The 13,659-nt window shown below is 58.2% G+C and overlaps 1 long non-coding RNA gene across 1 annotated transcript; it reads right to left on the bottom strand.

Annotated features, from left to right (window-relative positions):
* Window positions 1–5,588: 5,588 nt before the first annotated feature.
* On the bottom strand, window positions 5,589–11,724 carry LOC118631215. Its single transcript, XR_004959747.1, has 4 exons — window positions 11,368–11,724; window positions 10,404–10,551; window positions 6,583–6,705; window positions 5,589–5,788 (listed from the first exon to the last, which is right to left on the bottom strand). It is a non-coding gene; the product is annotated as an uncharacterized LOC118631215 (long non-coding RNA).
* Between the last annotated feature and the right edge of the window lie 1,935 nt (window positions 11,725–13,659).

Below are 13,659 nucleotides of genomic sequence, written 5' to 3'. Positions count from 1 at the left end.
GCTGCCCCCGCACGGGGCTCCCGGCCGAGCACCAGGCAGGGAGGAAACACCGGGCATCCCCGGGGGAAGGGGGAACTCGATCCATCTGCACTTGTCGACGACACGCCTGCACAGGGAACCTTCCGAATGTTCTCCAGAATCAGCGCCACAACCAGCAAGAGCCAGAGCTGGCGGAGGAGCAGTCCATGTACAGGGTTATTCCTGTTCTGGGTCCGAGTGGGGCTGGTTTGAATCTCAGGCCTCCTGAGGTTGGTAGAAAGGCCCCGCCCTCCACAGGTGTGTTGTTCCCGGGGCTCCCTGCAAAATGTCTGATAATGTCTGAAAATGCTACCTCACCCCTAAATCTGACGACCGTTTGAGAGGATGGGATGCTTCGCACTGGACAGCGTGTCTCCTCCGAACCCGGGCTGCATGCGACGAAGACGGCGGGTCGCTGGTCTCTGCGCCCCGTCTGGGAGTCTCCAGCTCCCCCTGTTCTGAACTACCAGGCCGGAGCTTGGGTTGGCAGGGTCCCCATCCTCTGTGCTTGGCCCTGTTTTTCTCTCTGGAAAGTTTTGTCCTTTGGAGCCGGAAATCAGTCCTTTAACTTGAATGATGTTCTCTCGAGTCCCCGCTCACTCGAGAACGATGATTCAGCCACGGTGACTTCAGGGCTACTTGTGTATGAACCCTCGGCAACATTTCCCACGTTTCACCCGTTTCTCAGGGTCACTGTGTCCTCTGGATGTTTCCAACAGCGTGTCCTTCTCACCCCGTGGTTCTGATACCTCCCCGAACCCTCCTAAGACGATCATTATTTTCTGTCTTCTGCTTGCAAAGTCCTCCAATGTGCATGTCTGCTAGTTGTTTGCTCTCCAACACGCCTAGTAACTGCTGGCCAGACACCGACCCCTGCCCCCCATCCCCCCAGGGACTGGCCCGGCCGTCTGCTGTCATTCAAGGGCAGGTCCTGGTTCTGACCCAGCTGCTAATGAGGACTCTGAGCTCTCTCTGGGCCTCCCTAGGACCACACTGACCTCAGCGGCCGTGTCTGCCGCCTCCGTTCCGAGTCCGCAGAGGAGCGGCCCAGCTGGGCGCCCGGTGTGCTCACAGCGGAGCCCCACAGATTGCGTCTCCGAAGCAATTATATTTCTAAACATGTTCAAAGTTATTTTCAACCTTTTGTCATCCTCTCTGGTTTGCACTGCACAAAGACTATTTTAAACCTTTTCTTTCTTTATTAACGTTGGAAATGTAGAAAGGACACTTCCTGCGAGTTGTGAAGGGAAGGGAGGGGCCCTGCCCCTGGAGAGAAGGCTGTGGGCCCAGGGGCAGGGGGGAGGAGGCCGCTGGCCAGGCGGGTCCCAGCCCCGCCGCCCTCCCTGCCGTCCCCCCGGGCGTCCACTGCCTCAGGCAGAGGGAGCACCTTGTCTGACCTACAAAGGGAAGCGAGGGTTTCAGTCCGTGTCCTGCTCTGTGCCCTGCGGGACCAATGCCGCCCTGTCTGGGCCCCCCGCGGCTCTGAGCCCCAAGCCGGCAGCAGCTCCCTGGCTCCTGGGACCCCCACACCCACTCACTGCTCACCCGATTCCTGACCACAAGGGAGTATCTTCCTCCACATGGTCTTTAAGAAGCTCCAGGTGTGCCTTCCCTCCCTTTCTCTTCCAGGTACACACGCTTTAATTGGCCGGATGGAAAAGGCGGAGGAATTGGGAGTCCGGGGATGTCAGGTACAGCACAGGGAATATAGTCAATAACGTTGTGGTGACGGTGCACAGGGCTGGGTGGGTCCTGGAAGTATCAGGGGACATTTGTAAGCGACACGCTTGTCCTCTGCCTTCTGCGCTTCTCCGTCCCCGGCGAACCCTCCACGCTCCCCTGGGGGCTCTTCCCCAGGTGCCCAGCTCCTCCCTGGTGGCTCATCTCTCCTGCGTCCAGCGTGGGCGGGACAAGGACGCTGCGCCCAGGACGTGGAGGGTGTTTGCAGAGGGGGTGACGGGAGCCCCGGGACCCGGGGGGGTGGGGCGTGGGAACCAGCGAGGGGGGGGTCTGGGGACACGATTTACAGGAACTGAGATTTGACAGGTTCCACTGGACTTATTTCTGTGTGGTTACTTTTGTGTCTAAACATCGCCTGTTTTTATTTCTTTTGTTGTTGTTTCTGAGAAATCCTTTTTATTTAATTTTTTAAATATGTTTTTATTGATATTTTAGAGGGAGAGGAAAGGGGAGGGGGAGATTGGTAGAAACATCCATGTGAGAGGGAAACATCCATCGGCCGCCTCCTGCACGCCCCCCGCTGGGGATCGAGCCAGAAACACGGGCATGTGCCCTGACTGGGAATCGAACCGGTGACCTCTTGGTGGGTGGGATGATGCTCAGTCCACTGAGCCACACCAGCCGGGGGAGGAATCTTTTTTAATTGAGGTAAAATTTTCATGCAAATTCACAAATCTTAAGGACCCATTTTTTAATACTTAATTTTTTTTAGAGCAGTTTTGGCTTTAAAAGAAAATCAAGAGGGAGGTACGGACAGCCCCAAATCTCACAGGTGTCCAGTCTGGACCCCTGTTATTGAATCAGCAAACAGGTAGGGCCGTGATGTCCCTGAGAAACACTGTTGGTGCTGGAAATCAAGACACAGAAGTAGCTGCCTTCAACGTGAGTGCCCCGAGGTTCTCCAGCAGAGAAGAGCGGTCCCAGGGAGAGTGGCCCCTGAGAACGTTGCTGGCTGTTCACCCACAGGTGTGGACAGAGCGAGCTCGGGTGGAGACGCAGGGCACAGACACAGTGTCTCATGATGAAGAAACGGCCCTGACGCTGGCCCGGGTGTCCGGGGATGTCAGGCTGGCCCGGGTGAGCCCTAACTGCACCACGGCCGCGAACGGGGCTCTGAGTCGTGCGCTCGCGACGCTTCGGGGCGTGTCCACACCCCGTTGATTAGTGTGGGAGCAAAGGACTTTGCACGTAAATAATCAATACTTCTAACACTTCACGTGTAAATTAAAAAAAGAAATTAAAATGTCAATTTAATAACATTTGGAGCCCAGAAGCTTTTCTTGCATGGAAGTCAGGGTTCCTAAGAAACAGCCGAGCGCTGTTGGCTGCACTATATTTGTCCGCATGCCTCACAGTCTCCGAACACGATGTTTTATTTATGGAGCGCTATATAAAACTCTGAAAACTGAACAAAAACAAACAGCGATGGTTTGCCTTTGAGTCATGAGAGTTCAGCGCGTCACCGAACCTTCTCACACGGGGGGTGGGGGGGGGGGCAGGTGGCCCTGTGGCCATCGAGCCTTTGGAGGGGTGAGACTGTGCCCCTGCGGCTGCCAGGTTCGGCGGGAGGTGTCCCTCGGGTGTGGGGATAATGTTTCTGGCTCCTGGGCCCTGGATCTATGACCATGAAACCCGGAACACCTGGGACATCGAGGGGCCGCGGGACGAGGTGGAGCAGCAGCGGAGTCTGCGAGGAGCCTCGGCCAGCCCGGTGGCTCTCAGGAGAGCTCTCTCCAGCCATCTTCCTCGCGGGAGTTCTGGGCAAACCCGGGACCGGACGACTCGAGCCCGAGGGAGCTTTCCCTCCGTGGCCTCTGTCCTCGGGGTTCTCATTATTTCTGAGACCCTGGAAAGTCCAGAGACCTGCACACAAGGGCCCAAGTCGCCCCGGTTTCCACCAGCGCCGCCGTCCGTCTAGTCCGGGAACGCAGGCCGACGCAGGGCTGGGAGGGCCTGGGAGCCAGCGTCAGCCAGCAGTTCCCCAAGGAAACCAGCCCTCGCGGGGAGCAGAAGTGCTTCCCAGGGCGCTCCGTCTGTGCGGGGCGGGGGTCTGGACCCCTGCTTCATGCCCCCCCAAACACCCTTCTCTGCCTCCACCGCCCTTTGAAATTTAGGGAATAACAGTGGACAGACACATGCGGACTGTGGGGAACGCAGAGACCCTGAGCGCTGTACACGGACCTCCACAGATTCCGAAACAGGCCGGCTCCTTCACGCCGGAACTGCAGTCCCAGTTCAACCAGCAACAGCACACGCCGTGGGCGCCAACACCTCATTCCGTGTCTCTTCCTCCTCGCTGCCTCCTGGGATCGCCCCGCAGACCTGGGAAGTGGGGTGCCTCCCTTCGCCGCTGTGTCTCGGGCTCGTCCACCCCAGTGAGGACGGTACTGCCTCCCAGACTGTGCCAATCCCACCGGCGCTCACAGGAGCAGTGCCCCCAAGTGCTGTCTCCTGTCCCACCTCCCTCGCAACCTCCTGTGCGACAGCCTGAGACAGACGCCTTCCCCTTGGAAAGGGGCAGTTTTTATGCCAATCTTGCCATTTTTTAAATATGTTTTTACTGATATTTTTTAGAGAGAGAGAGAAAGATCTATGGGAGAGAGAAACATGGATCAGCTGCCTCCTGCACGCCCCCTACTGGGGATTGAGCTGCGCCCCAGGCATGTGCCCTGGGAAGCAAACCCGACCTCTCAGTCCCTGGGACGAGGTTCAATCCACTGAGCCACACCGGCTGGGCCCAATCTTTTCATTTAAGATCCAAAATAAATTTATTTTAAAATCTGAAAGTTAATATTGATTTAGATGCTTAACATATCTTTACATTTCTTTCGTGACAGTTATTGGGGACCAGCACCTGGGTCCGGTTAGGAAGAGGATAAACCGCACTGGGGCTGGCGGACACGCCAGGGATGACCAGTGGAGGACACACAGGGGTGACCAGTGGCGGACACGCCAGGGGTGACCAGTGGTGGACACACCAGGGATGACCAGTGGAGGACACGCCAGGGGTGACCAGTGGTGGACACGCCAGGGGTGACCAGTGGCAGACACGCCAGGGGTGACCAGTGGAGGACACGCCAGGGGTGACCAGTGGTGGACACGCCAGGGGTGACCAGTGGCAGACACGCCAGGGGTGACCAGTGGAGGACACGCCAGGGGTGACCAGTGGAGGACACGCCAGGGATGACCAGTGGAGGACACGCCAGGGGTGACCAGTGGTGGACACGCCAGGGGTGACCAGTGGAGGACACGCCAGGGGTGACCAGTGGAGGACACGCCAGGGGTGACCAGTGGAGGACACGCCAGGGATGACCAGGCGGTGGACCCTTGCTCGCTGTCAGCACGTGGAAATCAGGAATTGCTGAGAACACGTGACTTGTCAGCAAAGCTCAGACTTTCGAAGCCCACGTCCGGTCACCGCCCAGCCGTCCGACGGCAGCCACACCAACAGAGGTCAGACACCCTGCACCGAAGGGGACACGCTTCTCATTGTGCGTTAACATTTGCATAGAGCACGTGAATTAAACTTTTATAAAGCTGCGTTTACCGTCTCTGCTTAAATATTGCGTCTAAATGTCGGACCACCCTACTGGGGCGCACCTGGCCACGCCGCGGGTCTCAGCCCAGCGGAATCCCAGGTGAGCACAAGGTCCTGGGCCCAGAGGCTGCGCCTGGGGTGGGCTCACGCAGCTGGACAGGTGCCGGCACGAGAACAGTGCTGAGCGAGCTCAGATAGTCCAGAGGCTGAGCTCGGGGGTCCCTGCGGACACAGCCCTGCCACCGGCTGTGTCAGCCCAATGGAGGAAAAGTCTGAGACTCACAGCAGGAGACACCCGCCTGGGAAGAGGTTTGGAGGCTGGTCGTCCGGATGCTCCCGCAGCTGCAACGCCCCCTCTGCAGGTGTGCGGTTTCCTCCCGACGGTTAGCAGAGGGCAGGGCTCCAGTGGGGCCACAGGTGGAGTGTCCATGGTCTCCGGTCCCCTCATCGCTTCTTCCTGAACAGTCAGCTGACTTCGCCTGTCGCGTCCTCCTGGACCGCACGGGAAGAAACAAAAGCTGCAGATTCTGACATTTCAAACAGTTTCCACACCAGACTCACTTTTGAGAAGGATGTATCCAAAAATAGCCCCAAGTGCTCAGTGCCCACACGCTGAAAGCAGACTCCACGTGGCAGCCAGGACCACGGGCCGGGGGCTCCCGCAAAGCGCAGGCCCAGGGACAACCCTCCTCGAAACAGCGGACGAGCAGAGGGAGGCGAGAAGGGTGCGCAGGGCTCCCACCGGGCAAGTCCTCGGATGTCTGCTCAGCCTGGGAGCAGGTGTGCGGCCCCCAGGACACCCACAGCTGAGCAGAGAAACAGGAAATTAAAACAACCGTGTTCTGGTTCTGCTTCCCCACCTTGTATCATTGCAAAGGGGAAGAGAGACGGAGCCATCAAAGTTCACAGGAAAAAGTTAAGACTCCTGCTATGCAGGGCCGGTAGATTTCTTTTTCTTTCTTTTAAGTAAGTTAATCAAACTTTTAAAATGCTCATGGTATGGAATTCGAAAGGCACAAAGCAGTGTGATAAGAAGCTCTCCTAACCCCACCGTCCACAGGCCCAGCCATGTCCACACTACCCACGGGCCCAGCCACGTCCACAGCGACTGGGTACTGTGTCTTTTACCGTCTTTTTAGCTGGTCTGCGCTGCTGAATCTCAAGTCCAACAAGAGCACCATCTCTGCTTTGCCCTGGTCTAAACTATATGAATCAGGACTCCCCACCTAGATTACCCTGAAACACGCAAACGTTTTCTTTCTCAGAGATCTCCTCCTCCGACTTACGGTCGAGAACTCCTGAACAAGACGGAGCTGGTGACCTCGCCTGCCGTTGATTAAAGCTCAGCCCCGTTGCTCGGTGCCCTTGGAGAACGACTTCCTTAGGACGTTTGAAGTGCCAAGTCCAATCTGAAACAGAATTCCGAATCTTAATCACCTTTCATAATTAGCACGTGCGGCAGAGTGAGCATGACGAGCCCGCATCGCGTGAGGTCAAGCCCAGCAACGCCGGCTGGGCAGGGCGGGCTGGCCTCTCTCCAGCCGCCTGCACACCCGGGCGGCTGTTTACATCTTCGTGCTTTTCTTGTCACTCGCTGAGCCACCACGGGAAGATGGAGAGTCCTCACCCCGGGGGTGCAGCAGCCGTCTGGCCTGAGGCCAAGAGAGTGGCCGTGGTCTGCCACACAGCGCCGGCTGGAATTCTGCCTTTATTTGGGAACCAGGGGAGAACGCAAGTGAGCGCGTAAGGCGAATGGAAGCTAAGAATGTCGGTCTCGACGAGAACCTCGCAGTTGTGTTGAGTTTGCGTTCGGGTGGCAAAGGGTCTTCCCTTCACTGGTGTCAGTGGGGAAGCTCCTGGAGCCCTCGCGTCCCGGGCTGTCCGTGGGCTGACACGCTCGGCAGACGTCTCGTGCTGCGGCCCACGGCTGTGTAGCCGTGCTCCGAACATGGACATATAAGGGAGCAGACACCCCAGCCGTGTGTGAGCCCGCCACTCGGCGGTGGTTCACCCCGGGCCCTGCGCAAACTCGTCCTCACGTTGCGGTGTCACCGGCCGGTCTTTCTGTGAAAGGGGAGCTTTCACCCGAGAGTCAGTGTTTATTCCTGCCCCTTGGAACAGGCTCTTCCTCCTTGTCTGCTGATAGCAGACGTGCAGGCCTCTGGCTGCCGCTCTGTCCTGGCAACAGCACAGAAGCTGGGTTTCCGCTCACGGCACCACCATTGCAGCCGCGACTCAGGTCTTCCCGACGCATCACTCAACTTGGAGGTTCACCTTTCCTAAAAGCACTTGACGCTGATAAGTGGCCGCAGGAAGCCTGAATGTGGAGGGTACAAACCCAACGGCAGGCACTGGGGCGCTGTCCCCTCTGACTCACCCACGCACGGCTCGCGGGACGAGACAGCATGGCGGCCGCGCGCAGAGCTGCGAGGAGCCAGCGTGGGTGCGTCCTGTGCAGGCAGGGCCCCCGGGCCAGGAGGGGGTCCACACTGCCAAGGTCCCCCCACGAATCCAGCTGCCCGCAGGGCTGAGCAGCAGGCTCTGGTCCTTATTCCGTCACGTAAACGTGTCAGTTACACTAGAGCCTCGCACTCCCCTCTCGGTGGGCGGCCGGCTCTGACTGCGCAACGCAAGGTAATTCCGTTGGAAAGTGAAAGGCCCCACTTCCTCGGGTGACGGTGCGTCAGCAAACTGCACGCTGAATGTGCGTGGAGCATGGACGGGCCCTCGGAGATCTCGCATCCGGCCCACTTCACCTCTGAGGGCGCAGGGGCCAAGGGCGGCCGTCCCTCACCTGGCCGCAGGCTGGCCCAGGGCCCTTCCTGGGTGCGGTGACCTCTGACATTTCGGGGTTGGTCCCTGGCCTGCCCAGGCTCCACCCCAACCCTCACCTGACGGCTCAGCTGGACAAGTTCAGCTGCCACTGATCAGGAGTTAATGTTTCTATCGACTTCAGCCAGGCTGACCCGTGGTGGTTTGGGACCATCCAGGGTTTCCCAGCTGCTGTAGGTCCATTTCCCAGGGTGCACTGGGACCAGGGTGGGCGGGGCACGCACCATCCTGGGCACAACCCCCACCTGCTCTCGGGTCCGAGGCCCCCCGCGCCCCGAGACACCGTCAGGAGCAGGTGCCTGCGCGCGACGTTAAGCGTGTGGTGTCTCGCTGGCCGTCCCCATCAAAGAGAAACTTCCTCTGGCAGATGAGCCGCTATTTTTATTAATTAGGTCCTTTTAAATAATTGATCTGGACGACGGTTATAACTCTATTTAAGTGGCTTTTTATGTGAGGGTAGCACTTTCAATATCACCTGGGTAAGTGGTTTTGATTTGAAAAGAACCAAAACCTAAAATTTCCCATCTTGGCCATTAGACTGATCTATTCAATCATTTGGAGACATTTATAGTCTCGAACGCTCACTGCGCGTGGGGTCGTCGAGAGGAACGAGCCTGTGTCCTGCTGGTCACACGCTGACATCTGCAGGGGAGGCTTTTCCGGCGAAACGCCCGTCGCAGGCCTCAGCCAGCGTCCGACCGGGCTTCCCGGGCGGTGCCCGCGTGTGGCGCGGACCACGCCCGGTGCCCCCGAGCCCACGCAGGCGCCCATCCTCCGGAACCGACCTTCCTTCCCGGGGTTAACGGCCTTTCGGCTGCTTCTTGCAGAAACGTACTCAGGTTTACATTTGAAGGCACTGAATGACCTCAGTGTGTGTGCGAAAAATAATTATTTTTCCTTGTTTCTCCTCAAGTCAAAGATATTCTTCTCACAAAGCCCAAGGGGAACATCAAGTCCGTCTTAAACAAATGCACTTCTCGGAAGCTCAGATGCAAACCCGTAGCCCCTTCCAGAGCCTGAGGCTCAGGCACCTCCGGGGCAGGAGGGCCTGGGAGGGACCAGGCCACCAGCCGGCCCGGCCCAGCCGCAGCGGTGGGTGGGCTGCCGCCGGGCCCTCATGTGTTTTCAATTTGGGGAACAGAACTGCACGGTGCAGGCTATAAATACATGTGACCTTGACCTCTCTGCTCAGCATTCCATGTCTCTGGACACCCTCCGTGTAAACAGTGGTTGTTTCGAGAGCTTCCCAGGGAGAAGCAGGTTCCACCTGGCTCCAGACCAGGGAAATAGCAGCCCTCAGGCTGGTCACCTGGCCTGGGGACAGAGGAGGTGAGTGGGGGCCCCCCGACCCTGGGCCTCCGCCAGCACTTGGTTCACTTTCTGTGGTGTTGGGCTCACGGGGTGGAGAGCTGTTAGCTTCCAGAGGCACTGGGTGCTCCAGCCAGTGCATGTGCTCAGAGGAGCCAACGCCAGCCCTTGCTGACTCGAACCTCGGCGCCTGGTCCTCCTGCTGCTGGTCTCTGTCCTTCTGGATTAAACTCCAGACGTCCTCCAGCGCCGGGCCCGCGTCGTCCTCTGCAGGGAGCAGCCTGGTGCGGGCCCTGAAGCCACCGGGGTGGACACAGCCACGACCCCGCTGCTCCCCTGGTGCTCCCCCGGGACTCCCCCCGGGGCTCCCCCCTTGAAAGCCGCTCGCCCTCGATGCACAGAGCGAGTCACTCCGTCACCCGCCCCTGCGACACCCTCCCTCGACAAAGTGACCTCCTGTCCTTCCCACATGTTGTTGGACTCAGGGCCGTCTCGATGCTGCCGTGCTCCTCACGGAGACACGAGGACTGGACCTTCGTGCAGCGAAGGGGTCGGAGGAGCGCAGCCGGGCTGCTGACAGGCCCGGCCCCACCGCGAACACAAACGCCGCCTTCCCGGGCCGCTGGCCTGCGTCTCCCCAGCATGTCAGCACGGACACGGTGGCATCGGTCTGTCCCCATCCTTCTCCCTGGAGAGCACGCTCCCCGAGCAAGGCTGCTCCCTCTGCTCACGCTCGAGGTCCAGAACCTACGACGGCGCTCGCTCTCCCGGCCCTGCACCCAGACCTGCTGAGCGGGCGAGCGATGCTCCAGCTGATCGCGCAGTCACAGCCGCGGAGAAGCCCGGGCAGGGCTGACGTCTCTGCCTCCATCACACTGGGAGTCTGTTCCCTCCCATCTGCTGTCACACCCGAGCCTGACCACCGCTGTCTGCGAGGACGTTTGTCCCTACGCTCTGACCTACTGACCCCAGCATCGCCAGCCACGCGGGTCACTGAGCCGAGCTCCCCCTGCGTCTCGTCCAGTCGGTGGGATGAAGGCAGTGACCGGAACACCGAGGGGCGGACGTCAGTCCCAGCTGCCATACTGTTCTCGTTTACAAATGAGAGGAGGCTCCTGTCAGTTTAAGCAGAAAAGTAACACGTCAAAGTGTGGGTGGTAGAAGGATCCCCCCGAGTCCGTCTCTTGCTCCAGCTACAGCGGAGGGGGGTGCTCTCAGAGGTGCCCCCGGCCACTCGGCCTCGGGGAACCAGGCCTGGCTGTCTCCCCAGGTGTCACCCAGGCCTGACGAGCCGACGTCAGGCGCCTACAGTCCGTGATGGGCACACAGACACGCCTCCCCAGCACCCGACAGGCTGTGGTCACTAGGTCACCGCAGTGACTGCTTCTGGACCGGGCGGTCCCCACCCGACCACGTCCCTCGTCCTCCGTCAGAAATGCACCATCAGGAGGCGGCCACGGTGCTAAGTGTGGATCGGGGTGAGCTAAGACCAAAACCTGCCCAACAATCCTATTACCTGTTGTTAAATTATGGCGAAAGGTGTCTGGGGACCAGCATCCCTGGCCACCCCCTCCTGGGACTGAAGGAAATAAAGCTGAACATTTTGGGGTGATTAGAACTTTAATAAAAGTGCAAAGAATTTTATTTATTTATTTATTTTTTTAATCCTCACTGGAGGACACTTTTCCATTTTTTGTTCAGGTAGAGCGGGAGGGAGACAGAGGAACAGAGAGAGAGAGAGAAACATCGACGTGAAAGGGACACATCGAGTGGCTGCCACCTGCACAACCGACCAGGGCCAGGAACAAACTGCAACCGAGGTATGCGCCCTTAGCGGGAACCGAACCCGGGTCTCTCAGGACCGCAGGCCGACGCTCTAACTGCTGAGCCAAACCGGCCAGGGCTAAAAATGCAAAAAATTTTAAAAATACCTTCCTGGAGGCTGCGTTCTCTGTGGTCAGAATACCTCTGGGTCATCGACTGCTGGAGAGAGCCCATCAGACACCACAGAGCCGGGTTCAGAGGTGAGCCGGTCAGACCGGCGACCGGCCGGTTCCTGCTGGTGGAAGTCCGTGAGCGTGGCAAGGACACCGGGGTCACAGGTTAAAACACGCAGTTGCCCTTCGGGTTGGGATTTTGCATCGCGGCTCAAGATTCCACACTGGACCTCGTGGGAACCGGGCAGAGATCATTCTTCACTTCTGCCTGCTCCCAGCCCCGCAAGAGTCCTGCCATCGCTCGTTACTTTGCAAGAAGAGGTGACATTTCTGCTGAGAACGATGCTTTGGGTGACCACCATCTGAAATGAAATCGGAAAGGAAAGCAAAGCCTGGTCCCTGGACCATCGGACGTTGTCACATCCCCCGGGAACCAATTCCCATTGTCAAACCCACAGAATCACACCGGCAATTATGAGTGCGAGTAACTAATGTACTTTTAATTCTATTACTTTGACATTTTTATGTGCTCATTTAAGGAGATCATTTAGCCTCTAGTGGAGGAAAATCTTGTGTCAGAGACACATTCTCCAACGAAACGGTCGATCTCATTGCACGTGGGTCTCCAACCAGATTCTGAGTCACTACTTGCCAAGGAAAAATACTGATCTCTAGATAAGCAAGAAAATTTCATTAGAAACCCTCAGGCAAAATAAACAAGTTGAATATAAAGTATTCAGAGTTTATGGGAAGCGAGAGAGACAGAGAGAGGGAGAACTGATCCTATGTCTCCGTCTACGTGAGATGTGTAAGAACAAACTCTCAGAAACCCCTCAAAGGACAGGAGAGTCCTGATCCTTTGAGAAATACTCTCCTGATGAGTATTTCTTTCAGCAAAAATGTGTCTGTTGCTATTGGTATTGTTTAACAAAATACAAAAAGAAATAGTACACCATATTGTACTTTTAGATATATGTTAGTGAAGGTTAGACATTGACAATAAATAAGTGTTTATGTCATTTAAAAAATTCAGGAGGACAAAATGCTACGAGCAGAGGAGAGGCTGCTATGAAGCCCCAGACTGGGGTCTCTGTTCAGCAGACAGACGAGCGGCTGCTACCCAGGCCCCTGTGCCCGAGGAGGAGGCCAGCGGCCCGCAGCGCCCGGGGGGCCCGGGGCACAGGGCACCGCTTAGCAGCAGGTGCACCTGCTGCTCCACAACCGTGTCTCAGGAAACCGCGCGTCTGTGAGCATCTCCGGGGCGGGCGCCTCAGCACAGACCTGCACTGTCCCCTTTTATTAGGAACCCAAACGCTTCCAATATTTTTAGTGTAATGTCAAGCAGAAGCCCAGGTTAGATGTGAGCGCAGACTTGTTCTGGGCGAAGTATGTCAGGGACCAAAAACGGACGCACAGACTCTGACTCGGGAGCAACCCGGTGTTGATGCCAAGGACACGCCCCGTGATTCCACGGATCAGAGGGACACTTTCACGCTGGACGTGTCAGCCCAAGTCCTGCGATGCAAACAGAGCTGTCCTTGGTGAAGGCCACACGGGGCCCATGGAGATGTGTGTCAGGAGGAACCGCCACCAACGTCCACAGGGCGGCCCCAGGTCACAGAGATGCTCAGAGGTGGGTGGCAGGTGAGTTCTCTCCTTACACGGCCGGAAGCGCCTCTGTGGCCTGAGCCCCTGGACAATCACTGTCCACACACAGCCAGCGGCCACGCCAGGCCGCCCGGCTCAGCCGCCCCGGGCACAAGCCTGCCGGCCTGGGCCGCACACCCGGCCTGGGCTCCGGTCACGGCTGCAGCGCGGCGGGATCCGAGGAGGAACGCGTGTGGCTGGGTTTTCACTGGGGAGAAGCACAGAGGGCACCGGTGCGACCTACGACGGGCTCCCCAGAGGCGCACAGACCCCCACGCCCTTCCTGCAGCTTCTCCGGACCCAGCAGGGAGAAGGCCCAGGTCGGGACAGAGAGACACAGGTGGTGGCTACCACCCCAGAAGGCGCCGCGCGGAGGAGTCCTGCACTGAGATCAGTGGGCCTGGGAGCGGGGGGCCCGGGAGCCCCGTGTTTCCCTGTAGCTCATCCATCTCTCTGAATAATCACGACATTCAACATCCCCTGCTCATTCCCATGGCCCAGGAGGGCGCAGACAGCGCCCGGCACAGCGCCCCCTCCCGGGCAACTAGCGCCCACACATCGCTCTTCCGCCTCACAGGTCCTCACCTGCCTGTTCCCCCAGTCCCAGCTCTGGGTTTCGGGATGTGAACCTCCCCCTGA

Source organism: Molossus molossus, unplaced genomic scaffold, assembly GCF_014108415.1.
Source record: "Molossus molossus isolate mMolMol1 unplaced genomic scaffold, mMolMol1.p scaffold_m16_p_15, whole genome shotgun sequence".
Classification (NCBI taxonomy): domain Eukaryota; kingdom Metazoa; phylum Chordata; class Mammalia; order Chiroptera; family Molossidae; genus Molossus; species Molossus molossus.
This window is presented reverse-complemented; position numbering and strand designations above follow the sequence as displayed.